Source organism: Pinus tabuliformis, chromosome 9, assembly GCF_031772625.1.
Source record: "Pinus tabuliformis cultivar Carrire ecotype Pingquan chromosome 9, CPIR1, whole genome shotgun sequence".
Classification (NCBI taxonomy): Eukaryota; Viridiplantae; Streptophyta; class Pinopsida; order Pinales; family Pinaceae; genus Pinus; species Pinus tabuliformis.
Window position 1 is genome coordinate 205,392,322 of NC_142307.1, and position 19,069 is coordinate 205,411,390.

A 19,069-nucleotide genomic window follows, 5' to 3' on the forward strand; every position below is an offset into this window, starting at 1 on the left:
CAGCTGCTGACTATATCAGAACCAATCTGGAAGTTCTCTCCAAAGACATCCATCCAATGGACCAGATTGAATTACACAAACAAACCGGCGAAATGGTATATTCTACCTTGGCAGACAAAACATTATTGGCTCATAGATTGCAAAATTCATTGCACAGTAATTCTGCCCAACTAAAATTAGAGAAGGCCTCCTCAATGGCTTTGGATAATAGAATCAAATCCTTGGAGGAGATTATTATGGAGTTGGGACATGATCCCAAGGATCTTAAGGGCATTCAGGCCTTGATCAAAAAGAAATAAGAAGACATAGCAGCCCTCAGAAGACAACTCAGGCTGCCAGCTACAATACATCCTCAAACTACAGAGGTAGCACAACAAAAAGAAGAGGAGGATGTAGTAAGCTTGCTCATGAGGATGCATAAAAGACTGATAGAAACATAGAGTGCCTTGGAAAAATAATCCTCCAAGGAAAAAGCGCGAAATTCTCTAAAAATAGAGAGATCCCCAGTGAAGTGATGATACAAATGAATCCAACTAACTCCTATTTATACAGTAATTATGAGTTCGATTTAGCTAATGAGCCTACATTAGCCCCTAAAAATAAAATAATGTGCAAATGACCTAACTTTGGTGACAAGCCCACCAAACTAGCTCACAAATGAAAAGATAAGCCTCTCAAGAGGACAAATAATAATCTATGCATGTCGTAGGGCCCTCTAAGAGGCCTGATGAGGTCCATGGGTGCCATAATGAAGAATAGGACCCTCAAAAGCAGTGGACAAGGGGTTGGCCCCTTGTAATAACTTGTGGTGCTCCAAATGACTGTGGGGGCACACAAGTGTCCTCATGGGTCTCCAAACAAATTGAAGATGCCTGTAGGTCGCCCTCAAGGGCCAAGATGATAATGTAGGAGATTCCACATCATCATAGAAGTCCTGGATCATCTGCTAAGTGTATGGTGTAGATCTGGGGTTAACTGGGCATGATGGATTAGGTGCATCCTCCTTGTCCAATGCTTGAACCACGAACAATCTCTGAATGTCTATCTGTTGCTGTGGAGGCCCATGGCTCTCAACGCTCACCCTATATGTGCCAATGTAGCCCTCTAGAGGATTAGGACCCCATATAGGGAGACCAAACCCCAAATGGAAACCATCTGCAATCCTGCATAAGATCTAATGCGTCCCCTAGGCTTCCAATACAACAAGTCATTAGAGAAATCGAGCAAATGAGCTTACCTAATCATGGACCACAGGTGGGGACTTCATAATGGCCTGCCCTTCCATAATGGGCTTCGGGATGTGCCAATGTCTCCTAAACTCCTAATGGGGTTAACCAAGTACCCTATTAGGTGGTTTCTGCTTCTAAAGGGGATAATATAGTCAAGGTACATCCGTCAAAAGGTGGTGGCATGTGGCAAATAGGTGAATGAGGTAGGGAATGAGAGGGGGCAACCCTGGGTCACATGCTGGGGCATAAGGGTAGCTAATAAGAGGGAAGCCCACACTTGGGTTTATAAGGTGTAGGAGGGAGAAATCGTGGTACATGAGTTGCCCCGACCTTGATTTTTCCACCCTTCCTTTTATGCCTTTTGCCTTTTTATGATTTTCTTTGATTAACTGCTCGAGGCTCAAGGGGTTAGAGTACGATGTATAAGATATAATAGTGAATTGCATCCTTTAAGGTAGGGCGGTTCACTGCCCTCCAGGGGTTGGGACAATCATGGGTTCCTATATGATGAGGAAGGTTCATAGAACCTTTTGGAACCAGGGTGATGGCCATGATGATGGGGTAGAGCTTCGTGTAATGGCTTTTGCCCACATGCTAAATGTTTTTGTCTCGACCATCTTTTTCATTTTGTGGTACTTTTCCTGTTGAATGTGGCAATATATGCTCTTAACTTTCTTTTTAAAAGGTGTGGGCAAGGGGAAGGGGTGAGCTGACCCTATGTGGAACCGATGGAGGAATGTGGACCCAGGTGGGAGAAGTGATGGATGGGGTAATAATGAAAGGGGGTAATATAAGCGGATAAGGAAGCGAGACCACGTAACCAAAATCGGGATTTCCCATGAAATACCATCCTTGAAACCAAGTGGTCAATAAAAGAGATCCCACGAGACTAGAATCCAAGGTGAAGTCCTAAAAGGGGTCTAGGGGACATAAGCACAGACCTAGCCCACTCTTTCCGCCGAATCCCCCCATGAATCCATACCTAGAAGTGTCGATGATAAGCAACCTACAAGACTCAATTTCAAAATGACAAGGCATACCTTTAGCTTCGGGAGGCCCACCTTCAAACATACGATCTTGACAGATGGGCGAGGGACCACATGGCCGACTCAGGTGGCAGAGAAATGGCATAGTGAGCTAGCTGATGGCTGCAAGGGGCTGCTGGTTGCCGACTGAGGACTATGTTGGAGAAATTTTTTCTCCTAGGGATATTCCCCATAAAATGGTGGGTAACAGGCTGTTCGTAGGTTATGGTTGGGTCAAAAAACTTGTTGTTGGCATCCATATGTTGTACTGTCGAGATATATTTGGAGGAAAAAATCAGGTTTTGCATCGACAATAGATGGGTTGAATTATTTAGTCAATGTTGAATTTTATTTGATGGAAGAGTAGGTAGATGATTGCATGGTTGGTGATGTGTTATATGTCATGAAATCAACATTACTTCTAATTTTGTGGTACCTTCAACGTTTTGTTTTTGTAGTGCAACTGAGACTTTTGCATCAAGGACCTTAGAAAGAGTCACACATAATGTTGATCTTCAGTAACAAGATTAAGTAGGATAGCATTGTCTTCTTCTCGAACTAGGAGGGTATATAATCTTGAATTTCAACTTGCTTTATATTTTTTTCAATTGAAGGTTTTGTCGCTTGTGAAGTGAACCTTAAATGATCATAAGCAACATAGTTATGTCTCAAATGTCCTTGGTTTTGATGCAATCTGACAAAGGTATTTCATAAACATTGTTTTCTCAACTTTCTAACATTTTATTACATGTGGAAGCACTTAATATTTTTACCCATTGTTGTTAACCATAGATTTGATTATAATCTCTAGAATGATGATTTTTCCTTTTGGGCTCTACATAATTGGACATTGCCATACCCTCCGTTTTTTGGAAGTTCTTGTGAAAACAAATCTTCTATTCTTCTATGCATTTCATCAAGACTTGATTCTCAAAGTGGAGACAAGCTTGTTAAAATTATTATTTCCAATCATGAAGGGTTGAATTTGAATGGAATGCGGGACTTGTTACCCACCAAAAGTGGGTAACCCATAGGAGAAAAATTTAGTCCTTATTTGATAGCCAACTAGCCAACAACCCTATGATGGTCAAAAAATAGCATTCTGCCATAGTTCTTTGCCTATTACATTGGTCACTACTCTCACCTATTTGGCATTCTTCTTGAAAGAAGGTGGGTCAGCTATTGACAGATACTCTTAACTATTCTAGCAATCATGTGCTTTCATTTAATTTTATGGGCCAATTTGGATGTTTTGCTAGTTTTTCTGCATAAAGTTTGGAGGGTACTCTTTCTTTGTATGATGTGATAGTTGACCAGTTGATCAATCTTATTAGGTTCAATGAATGGGAGGGAAGATGAACTGCTTACGTTTTAAGTGGGAACAAAATATGGAGAATAAGTGCTAGTGATGAGAAATTAATACTGTTTTAGTTTTGAAATTTTCACTCTCTAAGAAGGTGAATGAGACCATAAACAACATTTTGGAAGTGAACAAGAGTCATGAAAAACATTTTCTTCCTCCAATCAATAGTAAATACTAAATATGATGGTTGATCTTAAACATGTTATTTTTTGAAATATGAAGTTTTTCATATTATTCAGGAATTATATTGATGTGAGTGCTAACCAGTTGATCACCTTTTCAATGGTTAATGACATGTTCTTTTTAAATAAACTTTTACTTAAACCAATCTAATATGCAATAATATGGGAGAATCTTTGTATTCAAGTAAACAGTATACTAGAGTCTAGTATAGAGCCACCACACATAAAACAGATCAGATTTAGCCTAATGTGTCTACTATAAAGCAAAAAACTTATGCATCATCTCTCTTGTCAGTTGCGGACTCAAGCATTAGCTTCATTGCACAATGGGTTGCAGAAGAATCAGGGTATTCCAGTTGCTCAGGTTGTAAAGTGGTTAGGCATGGAGGTACGTTTCTTCTTGAAGTCTTATTTCTTTTTTCTTAGTTATGTGATGCAATTGGTTCATTTTACGCACTATATTTTCTTCTCATATCTGTTGTGTAACTGAGTTGAAGTTGTAACATATTACAGGGAGAAGATATCGAAGGTCTTCTAGAATACCACGGATTTCTCTCAAGCAATATGAAGATGCTTACATGGTGAAAGAAGGTCCATTCTTGAGTAGTGATATGGATTTTCCCACCAAGTGTTCCCAACTTGTACATCAGAAAAGGTCTGCAAAAGTAGTCTTCGACGTGTTTTCTTCTGGTCAGGTGCCAATTATGGATGGCACTTAGCAAGCTATGAAGGCTTTGGATGTTCCAATTGATAAGTCTAATAGGGATACTCAGTCCAAAGAATCTACAGTTGCTTCCATTGTCCCCCCAGAAGAGCAAATGCCTGATTATGAAGAGGATGGGCAACTCAATGATGAAGATCAGGTCCAACACTGGCAGATTCTTCAAGAGTCTGGAAGTCATCAAATGGAAGAGGTAGAGGAAGCAGACAAGTTGCCAGTCTCATTGCCCATGCCAAATTTGGGCATAGAACATGTGACACCCAGATCTGTAGCAGGAAAGTCTAAACTACTTTTGTCGAATTCACTGCAAGAGCATCAGCCAAAGGAAAAACGTAGAAATGTGTTTGCTTCTGAACTAGAGTTGGAAGTTAACAGGAGTCTTATTCCGGTGGAAGAATGCTTAGTGAATCCAGTTGAAAGAAAGGATGTATCAAAACCGTTATGTGATAAAGCTGAAACACATGGTACTGAGAGAGTCAAAGAAGATGAGAGTGTCGTAATTGAATCTGAACTTGAAGAAGAGAAAGCAAGACTGGCTATGTGGATGGCAGAAGCTAATCGTGCTAAATTGAAGATTTTCCTGAGGTAGTTTCTTATCCGCAACTTGATTTTATTATAGGTAGTAAGGATTCTATTTGCTTGTTCCTGACATTTTTTGACATTTTAAACTAGGAAATGGAAGCGTCAGGCAGCAAAACAGGCGCACAATATGCGTCGAATGAAGGCTGCTAAAGCTCTGAATTCTCTCTTTTTGGGCCCTCCTGTTAGATCCAACAAAGTGGTATTTAACAAATTCTGTTCCAATAGTCTTTTATGTGTATAGTGTTTGTTTTCCATTTCAGGAAATAACTGCCCATTGTCTGTAACAGAATGCATGCTCTGAAGAATTCATGGCAGGCATACCCATGTGCCCTCCACCGGCGTTAGAGATCAAGATTGATCAGATTATAAGAGAAAGACGTAAGAGACATGAAAGAATGTGGTCAAGACTGGAGGTGCCTGAGTTAATCATGCCTATTCTAAAAGAAAAAGATCCTCATGCCAAGTGTCTATGTTGGAAGTTGGTGACATGTTCTCGAATGCGGGATAAATTAGGCCATTCTATGGAATCATGTAACTTTCACAACACCATGGTGGGACGATGGTTGCGTGCTAAATTAATGAGCAATGGTGAAATAGACAACAAAGAGTGCAAGTCAGATATGACTATTTTGAAGAAATGGATTGCCATGGATACTGAAGGTAGTGGCACTCATGATTTGTTAAGTTTGTCCATTTTGAGAGATGTGGCTTTTGATGCTGACAGTCTTGAAAGCAACGAGGCTAGCTTCGTAGGAGCAAGCGGCCTTCTGTGTCTATTGGCTGACAATATTCGGTGGGATCTTGAACGAACAAGACTGCAGTCTCTTGTAAGGAGTGTTCAACGGGTTCCCACTTACCTCTCCTTATCTTGAGCTCTGGAAATGTTGAAGGAATCACAATAGAGAACCTGTTAGAGCTTCATAAATTGGATAGGATGAGGATTAGTAGCTGGTCTGTTATTCTTGTTAGAGAGAATGAATATGATGTCAAAGGGTTTTTTAGTGATGATTTCTTAAGAGAGGGGTTATTGTGGCTTGCCCATCATGCTCCTTTACAACCAAATGTTTATCCTTCAGACGTTCGAGATCTGGTTTTGGAGTCTCTGGACCCTCATTTGAACGCCCTCTTAAATGTGAAGCCATCAGGAGTGACACCGAGGGATTGTATTACTGTTTTCAATCAGGCATTGGAAAGAACTGAAAGTGACATTGTTTCTGCAACTCAGAACAGTGTTCCTGGTTGGCCGCCACCTGAAATTAATGTGCTTGATGATATTGTGGAAGGTGGATTTCTAAAATTGTTGGTTTGACAACGAACTTGGTTAAACTAACAAAGTCAAACAGTTTTGTAACCAATTTAGTTTTTAGTTATGTAACGGGTAGTTTAGTTATGTGTAACAGTAGCTGTTCACATAATATATCGAATGCCATGTAATGAAAAATCATCATCGAATAAACAGATTCACAATTCGGTTTCTATTTCTTGGTCTTCTCTCTCATTTTGTGATTGCTGTTCTTTCTTTCTCTGCTCTTAATTCAATAAGTGGTATCAGAGCCAAGTTCGAGGTTACCCAAGTGGATGAATCCTCGGAATGCCGAACAAAGATGGTGAGCCCCCGTAAGCCTGTGGATGAGCTCGGTTAAACAGGGGGTGTGCTCCAGATTCTTCATGGACGTGTCTTGCCTACCGACACGGTGAAGAGGAGTTGACCTGGGATGGAGCAAGCTCTCGAGACAGGTGGTGCTACCATGTAAGGCGTGTGCTTCCAACGCATTGGAGCGGAGAATCCTGGTTGGTAGAGAGGGGAGAATCTTGCGGATGGTTTGAGGGGAGGCTCGATGGTCCTTTGTTCGAGGGGAGGATTGTTGGGTATACGAACAAAGTCCCACATTTATTAGAAGTGGTAGAAGTGGGAAGGATCATGGGTATATAAGGATGAACAAATATCTCCATTGGTATGAGGCCTTTTGGGGTAAAGCCCAAAAACAAACCCATTAGGGCTTAGGCCCAAATTGGACAATATCATACCATTGTGGAGATAAGTGGTATCAGAGCCGTGATTTATCCCTGAGGACGGTTGAGGCTTGAAGAATACGCTGAGTGTGGACGACCCTGTGGAGCGTTGAGGCTTGAAGAATCGTGGGTGATTAATCCCTGAGGACGGCAGAGTGGCTGTGCGTTGAATCCCTGCTCCTGTGGACGGTGCAGAATCCAGAATCATTGGAGTGGCTGTGCGTTGAATCCCTGCTCCTGTGGACGGTGCAGAATCCAGAATCGTTGGAGTAGCTGTGCGTTGAATCCCTGCTCCTGTGGACGGTGCAGAATCCAGAATCGTTGGAGTGGCTGTGCGTTGAATCCCTGCTACTGTGGACGGTGCAGAATCCCTGAAGATTCATTCTCCTGCGAAGCGTTGAGGCTGCTGGATCCCTGAATCCGGCCTTGTGGACAGCGTTATCCGGTTATCGTTTTTTTTTAAGCAGAAATTTTTAAAGGAAAAAAGGGTTTTGCAGATTCTTTAAAAGATAGCAGTTTGCAGAGTTTTTTAAAAGATAGCAGTTTGCAGTTTTTAAAAAGATAGCAGATTGCAGATTTTTAAAAGATAGCAGTTTGCAGATTTTTTTTTTTTTTTTAAAGATAGCAGCAGAGATTGAAAAGGGAAAGGGTGTTGTTTAAAATATTGTAGAAGAACAAGTTTGCAAGGGGGAAGTTATTTTTTTTTAAAGCCTGAAATTCTAGGAAGGAGGGAAAATGGCCAAGATGTCGAATGCAAGATTCGAGGTGGAGAAGTTCACCGGAAAGAGCAATTTTGCTCTTTGGAAACTGAAGGTTAAGGATCTGCTTGTGCAACAAGGGTTGCACAAGGCATTGGATGGGGTTACTAAGAAACCCACAACCATGACTACTTCAGACTGGGAGGACTTGGATGCCCGAGCTCTCAGTACCATCCGGCTATGTCTAGCGGATGAAGTTCTCTTCAACATCGTTGAAGAGACCACGGCGTCAGGTTTGTGGGAAAAACTTGAAAACCTTTATATGACAAAATCATTAACCAACAGAATTTATCTGAAACGACAATTATACAGTCTTCGAATGAAAGAAGGTTCAAGCGTTGCAGAACACCTGAATGTTTTTAATACACTAATTTGTCAATTAACAGATATGGAAGTAAAAATACAGGAAGAAGATAAAGCCATAACCTTGCTGTGTTCTCTGCCTGAATCATGGGATCACTTCGTAACCTCAATCAGCTTCAGCTCTGCTGATTCTTTGAAGTTTGAATCAGTCGTGGGAGCTCTTCTGTCTGAAGAGGTACGAAGGAAATCCAGCACTGATACAACTGCATCAGAAGCCATGGTCGCTAGAGGACGCTCAAAGGAAAGAGGAGACAAACCAAGGGGGACTTCCAGGTTGAAATCGAAGAGCAAAAAGTGTAAGGCAAAATGTTGGAACTGCGGTAAAGTTGGACACTTGAGGAAGGACTGTTGGAAACGGAAGGAATCCGAAAACCTGAAGAACGAAGCAAATCAGGCTGATTCAGGTATTGTAGACGAAGTTTTATCTGCTGAAGATTTGTGTATGATAGATGAAACTTCACCTGAATGTAATGTCTCTCAGAGTTTTGATAGCTGGCTATTAGACTCTGGTGCTTCGCATCATATGTGCCCACATAGAAACTGGTTTACTTCGTATGAAAATGTAAACGGTAGTTCTGTGTTTATGGGTAACAATATGTCATGTCAGACTGTTGGGATGGGAGATATCAGGATTAAAATGTATGATAACACAGTTAGGACATTAACTAGTGTTAGACATGTACCTGATTTGAAGAAAAATTTAATCTCTTTGGGAGTGTTGGATTCAGATGGTTATAAGTTTACAGGTCAGGATGGCGTCTTGAAAGTCTTCAAAGGTGCCCTTGTGGTTATGAAGGCAGAGAAGGTCGGGAATCTTTACAGGTTAAAAGGAAGTACTCAGGTCGGTGAAGCAGCGGTTGCGTCAGAAAAGGAAGAAGCAGGTACTCGTCTGTGGCATCAACGTTTGGGTCATATGAGCGAGAAAGGTCTTCACATACTGATGAAACGTAAATCTCTTCCCGGTCTGAAATCCTTGAATTTAGATTTCTGTAAACATTGTGTGTATGGGAAGCAGTGTAAACAGAGATTTAAAGTTGGTAATCATAATAGTAAAGATGTTTTAGACTACATTCATTCTGATCTGTGGGGACCTTCCCCTGTTATGTCATATGGAGGTGCATTGTATTTTTTAACGTTCATTGATGATTACTCTCGTAGAGTTTGGGTCTATATGCTAAAACGAAAAGCTGATGTAGTCAATGTCTTTAAACAATTTAAAGTAATGGTAGAGAAAAGAATAGGCAAATCTATTAAATGTCTAAGAACTGACAATGGTGGTGAGTTCACTTCTGTTGAGTTTGAACAATACTGTAAGGATGAGGGCATTGTTAGGCACAAAACTGCTGTTTATACTCCTCAGCAAAATGGTGTTGCTGAGCGTATGAATCGGACTCTTATGGAAAGAGCCAGAAGCATGATCAGCAATGCTAACTTGCAAAAGGAGTTGTGGGCAGAAGCAGTATCTACTGCTTGTTATTTAGTTAACAGATCACCTTCAGTAGCAATTGATTGTAAAATTCCTGAAGAAGTCTGGACAGGTCAGTCTTGTGACTTTTCTCATTTGAGGATATTTGGCTGTGATGCTTATTCTCTGATTCCGAAAAATCAGCGTTCAAAGTTAGATCCAAAGTCGAAATGTTATGTCTTTGTTGGGTATGACTATGCAGTGAAAGGATATAGGTTGTGGGATCCTACATTGCGGAAGATAGTCATTAGTAGAGATGTAACATTTGATGAATCCTCTTTGTTAAAATCAAATGTTGAAAGAATTGAACAGGAACAGGTATCGCCGTGCCAACGAGTTCAGTTGGAGGCTAGATCTTTCGGTGACAGTCGAAAGGAAGGAGAGACTTCTGGAGACAAAGGTGTTGAAGACACAAAGGAAGCCGTTGAAGCTTCTGAGCCAGTGCAAGTTTCTGAACCAGTTCAGCAACCAATTACTCTGAGAAGATCAACAAGGGAAAGGAAAACTCCCAAAAGGTATGAAGATTCTGCTTCATCTTTTGCTTTGGTTACTGAAGATGGGGAACCGTCTTGTTATCAGGAAGCGATAGATGATACAGATAGCGAAAAATGGAAAAAGGCTATGGAAGAAGAAATGGACTCCTTGGCCAAGAACAATACCTGGGATCTTGTAGAGCTTCCTGAAGGGAGAAGTGTTGTTGGATGTAAATGGGTCTTCAAGCTGAAACGGAAAGTTGATGGTAGTATCGAGAGATATAAGGCGAGACTGGTAGCAAAAGGGTATTCTCAGGTTGAAGGTATAGACTTTCATGAGATTTTTTCTCCAGTTGTAAAACTTGTTTCTATACGTACTGTGTTGGCACTAACTGCGTTGCTTAATTTTGAGTTAGAACAGTTAGATGTTAAAACAACTTTTCTACATGGTGATTTGAACGAAGAGATATATATGGAACAACCAGAAGGTTTTGTACGAGGTCGCAGCAGAAGATTAGTTTGCAAGCTCAGGAAATCATTGTATGGTCTGAGGCAGTCTCCCAGACAATGGTACAAGAAGTTTGATTCCTTCATGGTGAGCCAGAACTTTATAAGAAGTGAGTATGATCATTGTGTGTACTTTAAAAGTTTCAATGGCATATTCATTATCTTAGCTTTGTATGTTGACGATATGCTTATTGCAAGCAAAAGCATGGAAGAGATCAACAGGTTAAAGGCTCAACTCTCTAGGGCGTTTGATATGAAGGATCTTGGAGCAAAACATATCTTGGGCATGGAGATACACAGAGACAGGAAAAATGGTAAGCTTTAGTTATCACAGCAGAAGTATGTGGAGAAGGTACTTGAAAAGTTCTCTATGAATAATGTGAAACCTGTTAATGTTCCCCTAGCTTCCCATTTTAAGCTTTCTTCGGTTTTGAGTCCTAGAGCTGGTGAAGAAAAGCAGTATATGTCTCATGTACCATATGCAAATGCGGTAGGCAACTTAATGTATGCGATGGTATCTACAAGACCTGACATTTCACATGCAGTTGGAGTTGTCAGCAGGTTCATGGCAAATCCAGGTAAAGAACATTGACAAGCAGTGAAATGGGTGCTTCGATATCTAAGAGGCACAAGAGATCATTGCATCGCCTTTGATGGTAGTGAAGGATCAGTCTGCGGATATGTAGATGCTGACTATGCAGGTGATTTGGACAAAAGAAGATCTACTACAGGTTATGTCTTTACTCTTGCAGGTGGAGCAATTAGTTGGATGTCAAAGCTTCAAGACACGGTTGCATTGTCCACTACCGAAGCTGAATATATAGCTGCTTCAGATGCCAGTAAAGAAGCAATCTAGTTAAAGGGTTTGCTCGATGAAATCGGAAGGACGCAGGAGAAAGTGAGTGTACTTTGTGACAGTCAAAGTGCTATTCACTTGGCCACAAACCCTGCCTATCACAGCAGAACCAAGCACATTGATGTGAGATATCATTTTCTGAGACATGTGATCGATGGTGGAAAAGTAGCTCTTAAAAAGGTCCACACACGAGAAAATTGTGCAGACATATTCACAAAGCCAGTTACAGTAGAGAAGTTGCGGTGGTGTTTAGCTTCTCTTGGCTTGCAGGAAAGATGATGAATGGGAAAGTTGTTGTCAAGGTGGAGTTTGTTGGTTTGACAACGAACTTGGTTAAACTAACAAAGTCAAACAGTTTTGTAACCAATTTAGTTTTTAGTTATGTAACGGGTAGTTTAGATATGTGTAACGGTAGCTGTTCACATAATATATCGAATGCCATGTAATGAAAAATCATCATCGAATAAACAGATTAACAATTCGGTTTCTATTTCTTGGTCTTCTCTCTCATTTTGTGATTGTTGTTCTTTCTTTCTCTGCTCTTAATTCAATAAAAATCATATTTGCCCAAGTCTGGATGGAACGTGGCTTCTAACATTGATTCAATTGTTCATGCACTCAGAGTGTGCAAGCTTCCCTACTTTCCTTCATTAAACTGGGGTCCTGTTTCTTGTGGGGTCAAATTGCAAGAATATTCATCATTGAATTTACATCCTCAAATTAGTGCATTGGATGACGTCCAAGAACAGAAAACATATCTTGAGAAATCCTTATGTCAATATTTGATTGAGATAAACTTGGCAAGAAAAGGTGATTTGATGATGTTGAAGGAGGCTGATTCAATGGTACAAAACAACACTTCTTATGAATGCATTGGTTCTAGATGTCTTATTATTCCAAAATGGGCTCCCATATTTCGGAAAATTTACAATTGGCGGTTAATGCTCTTAGCTAGTGAACCTGCTCCTGTTGCATATGTTTCATGACCACGCACCATTGTTTCGGCAGGAAACGATGTAAAGAACCTTCTTTCATCTGCTCGTCAAGTCTTTATATCCAGTGCAAGTGCTACCAAAGTGGAACCTTCATTAAATGAAATGCTTGAAGCAAGTTCCAGGGCTCTATCAAGGGGTTTAAGGTTGGCAGCTAATGGACAGACTCTGAAAAATCAATTCTTGCAGCATGCAAGGGAAGGCAATCAAGAATCAGTGGTATTGGATAAAATAACCAGAGAACTCAAGGATGCACCTGTGAAATCACCTCTGATGAGCAATTTTTTGGTAGAAAAAGGTGGCATGGAAGAAGTGAACTACCAAATTCCAGATCTTGATGAGGTGCAGCACACTATAGATTTTGGTCAGACAGAGGGAGAGCTTCAGCTTGATAAGGTAGCCACTGAATTCTGTGAAAAGGTAAATGAACAGATCAGGAAGACTGCATGGGCAGTAGAAGGGGCAACTACAATGGGTTGTCCAGCTGTATTGGATCCAACAGCTAGAAATTTTGTTATAGACAGTACACCATATACTGAAACCATATACTGAAAGAAGAGTTCTAGTTCCAGGAGAGATGAGAAGATCACATGAAAGAGTTTCTGACAGTTTATCATCAAATCACATTGACTGCAGGATGACCATCTGCGAACCAACTTGGGTGACCAACGATGACATGGATAATTTGTCTAACTTATTAGAGCAATGCCATGCAGTTCAAAGTTCCACAGATAAAAAGCTAGCAGTGTATTTCAGGGGTGAAAAGAATTTTCAGACCTGAGAATTCAAGCTGAGCAAACTGTGCTCGGTGTAAATTTTGTAACTGTATAAATCATAAACTATAAGCAAGGCCTTTTTTTTGGAAAAGATTACATTGCTGAATTATTGTGTGGCTTTCGCAGCAGGTATATGTTGGGTCCCGAGGCAAAGGAACAGGTTGATATGTTCTTGACAGCTAGAGAGCATAAAATGCCACTTTGTTTTCTATTTTCCTCCTGTATGTTGTACCCGGACAGATGTAAATACATTATAGCTGTATCAATGTTCACTTTATGAGACATAGTAATTCAATAAAATTACAATAAGGTAGAGCACCTCGACCTTCGTTTCTGGTTTCTGGCATTTTTATAAGAATCTTTTTCCTGAACATGCAATAGAGAATTGCTGATTCATATTTTTCTTTCTCGGGATGATTGGTTTTGGAATTATCAATTCTTTTCAGTGAAATAGAGCATCGTGAATTTCATTTCTGGTTTCTAGCATTTTGATAATCATCCTTCCCGGACACGCAATCAAAATTTGTTGATTCATATTTACCTTTCTTAATGATGGGTTTCTGAATATTGAATTTGAGAAATGTTATATGTATTTTAGAATACTGAATTTGAGAAATGTATTTTAGAATACTGAATTTGAGAAATGTTATATGTATTTTAGAATACTGAATTTGAGAAATGTTATATTTGAGCAATGCTATATGTATTTTATAATACTGAATTTGAGCAATGTTAATAAGAGATGGACACAAGTGATTATTGGATATTGCATAGTTTTTTATGAAGTTTCACATATTCTAACAATAGTATTGAAGACTTGGAATATAAACTGAGCATTAAATATTGCTTGTTTAAATATGGATCAAGGGTTAAATTATGTTTAAATCTTGGTGGGGAGAATATCAGCACGCCTGCCTAACAATTGCAGAGAATCTGTTGAAAAAAATAGACTCAGTTACTAAAATTTTATTTCGAAGTTTTGTTGGCTGAATTTTATATTATTTTCTTATATAAAACTCCATTGGTTTTTGATGACGGTCCATTTTGTCTCATTCACTTTTCGGTCGGATGGGGTAACTACGAAGGCACACTAAACTTGGTCTCACCACCCGAACCGGTTACATTTATTATGATAGTAGGTTTGCATGGTGTGAGCTTAACTTGATCTTACCACCCGACGAGTTACATTTATTAAGATGGTGGCTTTTCATGGCAGCGGCTAACCAGCCTGCCAGGGAAATGCAGGCTGGATAGTCGGTTAATACGTGAATTCTCATTTTTTATTTAATGCTTAATTTCCGAATTCGCCTGTTAGCGGGTTATCAGCCTGCATCTCCCCGGGCATTTAAGGCCCTATGGCAGGCTGGTTAGCCGCTACGGCTTTGCTTGGTGTGAGCAGGCTGGTTAGCCGCTGCGGCTTTGCTTGGTGTGAGCTTCCTGGGTCCTCATGTTATGGGTTTTTAAATCTTTCACGCTCCAAAGAGCTTACATCACTGGGCCAAGGGTATTTAAAGCTTTCAGGCTCCCAAGAGCAGGGCCAAAAAACTAGCTTAATGATACACAATTTGTTCCCTTTTATAGTGAATAAGAATAAATAATATTAAAAACAGTTATTTCTTTCCACAATCATCTTTTATAAAGATATAAAGAATTATAAAGATATAAATAATTATTAATGATGCACAATTTTTTCATCGTATTATAATGATTTTATTATAATTTTTTCATCTTTACTTTTTATAAAAAGTCAATTTTTTCATCTTATTATAATTTTTTCATTTTATTATAATTTTTTCATCTTATTATAAAGATTTTTTATAAAAGATAAATAAATAATATCAAGAACAATGATTTCTTACCACAATATAAAAGGTATAAATTTTATATAAATAATTAAAAATCTCAAGAACAATGATTTAAAAGTATAAATGATTAAGAATCTCAAGAACAATGATTTCTTACCACAAGCATCCTTTATAAAGATATCCTTTATAAAGCTAGAAACAATTAATAATCTCAGGAACAATGATATCTAACAATGATATCTGTGGGTTTACATATGTGTTTAGAATGCTTAGAAGCTTGAAAGAACAGAACCATTTACATTTATTAAGATAGTGGGTTTGCATGGTGTAGGTTTCATGGCTTCATATATTTAAAAGTTAATATGACTTTATATATTTACAAGTTCACATTCTCTAGTGAGCTTGGAGTTTACATTGAATAACCATTACTAGGCTCAAAGATTAGTCTAATGACACAAATTTTTCATCTATCATAATAATGACTATGTGATTAGCCCAATAAAATAAAAAATTCCATCTTATCATAGTCATTATTTATAAATGATCTCAAAATAATGATTATGTGAGCCTATATAATGTGTTTATGTGTTTGCTAAGCCTAAATAACCACACTGTATAATCACTTTAAAATGACTTGATATATAATGCATTCTCTTGTTAATTACATAACCCAAATCAACACTAAAACAATCACTCTTTTGTTAGGAGAAAAAGGAAAAAAGTTTATCGTATTGTAGTGGAGGAGACTTGAATAACAAGTTTGCCTTGTTAGTTGTAGGTGACAGTGTCTTTTATGTTTAAATTATCTAAAGCTTGCATTGTATCTACTATGTTGTCACCAAAGGTTACACTATGTAGACATTTCATTTCCATCAATGGTTGGGGATTTATTAAGGAATTGACATTTTGGCTTATTCTTTTTGACCTACCACAATCATTCTTTATAAAGGATCTCAATATAACACAATCTTTGTGGGTCTACATGATATGTGTTTGCAAGCTTACACGAGCTAAAGAACCTATGTCACATAATCATTATAAGCAAATGAAATGAAAGATTAGTCTAAGATACAAAAATTTAAATATATGACACAAATTAGATACTTTGTTAACTATATTACATTATTCAACACTGGCTTAACTGTTTGTTTGGGGAATAAGAATATGTGTGTTCTTGGAAGGATTAACATCTCCACTTGTTTATTACTAATGAGAGAGGGGCTTATCCTAAAGAAAACTTGATCTATGACCTTAAGGGGGCACATACACAGTGAGCTAATAACAAAAGATGTTATATATTGCTTATATCGTATAAAAAAATGTGAAATAATGGGTTTGCGTTGGAAATTGTAGACAATGGGTATATTCTATGCTAAAATCATCTAGGGCTTGCACTTGGTCTCAATTGCGTTGTCACCTAAGGGTACATCACCTAGAAAATTATTTTTCTTCCGTCAAAAGCAAGGTATCCACCATGCCACTAGGGGCAGGGATGATTCCATTTTGACCTACTTGGGAATAATGAAGTGGCAAGCTTACTAATAACTAGCTTCACGTGTTTTAGTCTTGAAAGCCCCCAAGTGATAGGCGGGGAGGGGGAGGGTGTTGTGAAAACCATCTCACCCAATCTGAATTTTTAGCATGTTACCCAATCTGTATCCTTTTTGAACTCTTTGAATGCCTCTACTACATCCCCACACTTTCTCAGTTCACAAATTTTCCTTATTTCTAGGGAACCTGTTATAGACATTTTTGTGCCTTACAGCATTGAGCATGAAATGTCCATAATCTAAGGGATCCAAAGTCCCTAAACATGTTGTTCCTACCCCTAGAGGAACAAGGCTAACGAATCACAGCAATTCACAGAAGTTCTCCACCAGAAACTGCTCAAAAACAAGTCAATTCAGGATCATTTCAGTGGCTCCACTAGCTGTTTGCGCTGAATGTCAAAGCCAACACTGGCTACCTGCGTTGAATGTCAAAGGCAACACTGGCTACCTGCGCTGAGCGAGAGTGGACATGTCGCAAGTTCATTCCACAAGGTGTCAAAACCCAGGAAGCTTCCAAAATGACACTTGCCTCAGGGAATTCGACTGGTGATGAGTAAGAGGTTCCAAATTTCCAAGTGGAAGCAAGAACCTCCAAGTGGAATCAAGAACTGACAGAGGGAGAGGACACTAGTCAGATCTCAAGCTGACTCATCCTCTCTCCAAACATCTATATATGGATCTCTCCTCCATGAGATCTGGAGGCTGGAATTTTGTTATTGCAAAGAATTGCTGTTGGTTTGAGATTGGAATCATTAGGTGCTTAATGCTTTGAAGGGGGTGAAGATAGGAATTCCATTTGCTGGGAAGGAGATGCTGGATTGGAGCCCTCTGGGTTGTATCTCTTCCTGAACCTTGTTATTCATCAATAAAGCTATCTTGTTTTCTCCTATATACTGATGTATCTTTGATGTATGATTGCATTAGTATGTTTAGTTTATTTCTAATCCTGAACTAGTTATGAATGTGAATCCATGTCTTGTGTAGTGTTCTCTTCTTATGATCTTGCAGAAACCTCTTGAAGCTGGGCGAGCGAGAAGGCAAGTAGCTGGGAACTCTCCAAGAGAAGAGAAGCCGGATCGAGGGACAAACAGAAGACACCGGTTAGTCCATCCATCTCTCTCTTCATTCTTAATTCATAAAGGAAGAATACTAGAATAGTTGTCTCTGTTTGTTGCTAAGGCACTGTCACACCTTAGGTGGATAGGATCGTCCTGCATAGGCATTTTTCCCCACAAAAAATTGGCGACTCTGCTGGGGAGATTTGTTTAGTCATTTTATTTGTGTTTCTATCATTGTTTATTTCATAGACTTGACAGCAACAATCAAACTGCATCTGCTATTCCCGGATGCAAAGTAGACAGTTGCTGCTTTGATCCAATCACTGGACTTGTCTATGATCTGAACAATGGACTCACAAATGATTTGATGATCCTTTGTGATAGATCTTAGTACCCCCTCAAAGTATCCCTTTGATTGTACCTTGCTTGTTGCTTTTATTTGGCCTGAAACAGTGGATTAAATAGCAATCTGTGACCCAGAACCCAGTGAGAAACGAGAGTTTCTCCTTCAGCGCAAATCCAGTGAAGGGATTCTGCATTTCAACGCAGGTCCCGTGAAGGCTACCTGCGCTGAATGTCAAAACCCCTGTGTTGAGGTTGCGCTGAACCAGTTTGCCCTTGTGCAGCTGGGGTTCTCTGCTCTGTTTTGCCTTGTTTTGATCTCTGATTTTTGCAGCCTATAACTAGCATAGGTACCAGTCTGATAACTCCTTTTCTCTGCTTAAATTCCGCCTCCTTTTGTACAAAAAGACTGTGAGTGTTTTTATGTGTTTGTGGCATCATTTGCAGTTTTCCTTTGCATGAGTGAAATAGTCATCCTGTAGCCCTTGATTCAGATCTGTTGATTGTGATCTTAGAAGAGAGTTCATTGGCTGTTTGCAGTTGATTATACATTTACTCTTGCTTATTGGTTTGAGTTTGTCTCTTTTAAGTGTCGAAACAAGTATTCATTTCGAAAATCGTTAAGTGTTGTAATCTATTCTACCCTCTCTGATTTCGAAAAAGTAAACCTGTTTGTATTTGTCATTTAAAAGAAAATTCAAAGTTGTACAAAAAGCTTTCTTTGTAGGCATCAATACTAAGAAAGCGGAAAACAAACACCTGCATTGTGCATTTGCATCTTGATAGTTTGCATGTCTGATTTAGGAAAAGTGCATTAGAGTGTGTTGATTGCTCTTTGAGAAAAGATGGTGTCTTTCTTTTCCCTTAGTAGCTAGGATTTTCAAAGTTGAAAAGATATAAAGCTTGCTTATCATCTTTAGACTGCATTTAGGAATTGTATCATACATCTCGTGGTGAACCTTGAAAGGCAAACTTCTAAAAAGATCAACCTAAAATAAATTGAATGAAC

The 19,069-nt window shown here is 39.1% G+C and overlaps 1 pseudogene across 1 annotated transcript in view; it reads left to right on the plus strand.

Moving 5' to 3' along the window:
- LOC149147857 (SAC3 family protein B-like) overlaps positions 1-13,081 on the plus strand; it is a 46,359-nt pseudogene extending 33,278 nt beyond the window's left edge. The window contains exons 2-5 of the transcript XR_016263184.1: positions 4,313-5,105; positions 5,193-5,301; positions 5,390-6,395; positions 12,091-13,081. The product of XR_016263184.1 is annotated as an SAC3 family protein B-like (transcript). The remainder of the gene's footprint in view (positions 1-4,312; positions 5,106-5,192; positions 5,302-5,389; positions 6,396-12,090) is intronic.
- Positions 13,082-19,069: the final 5,988 nt, after the last annotated feature.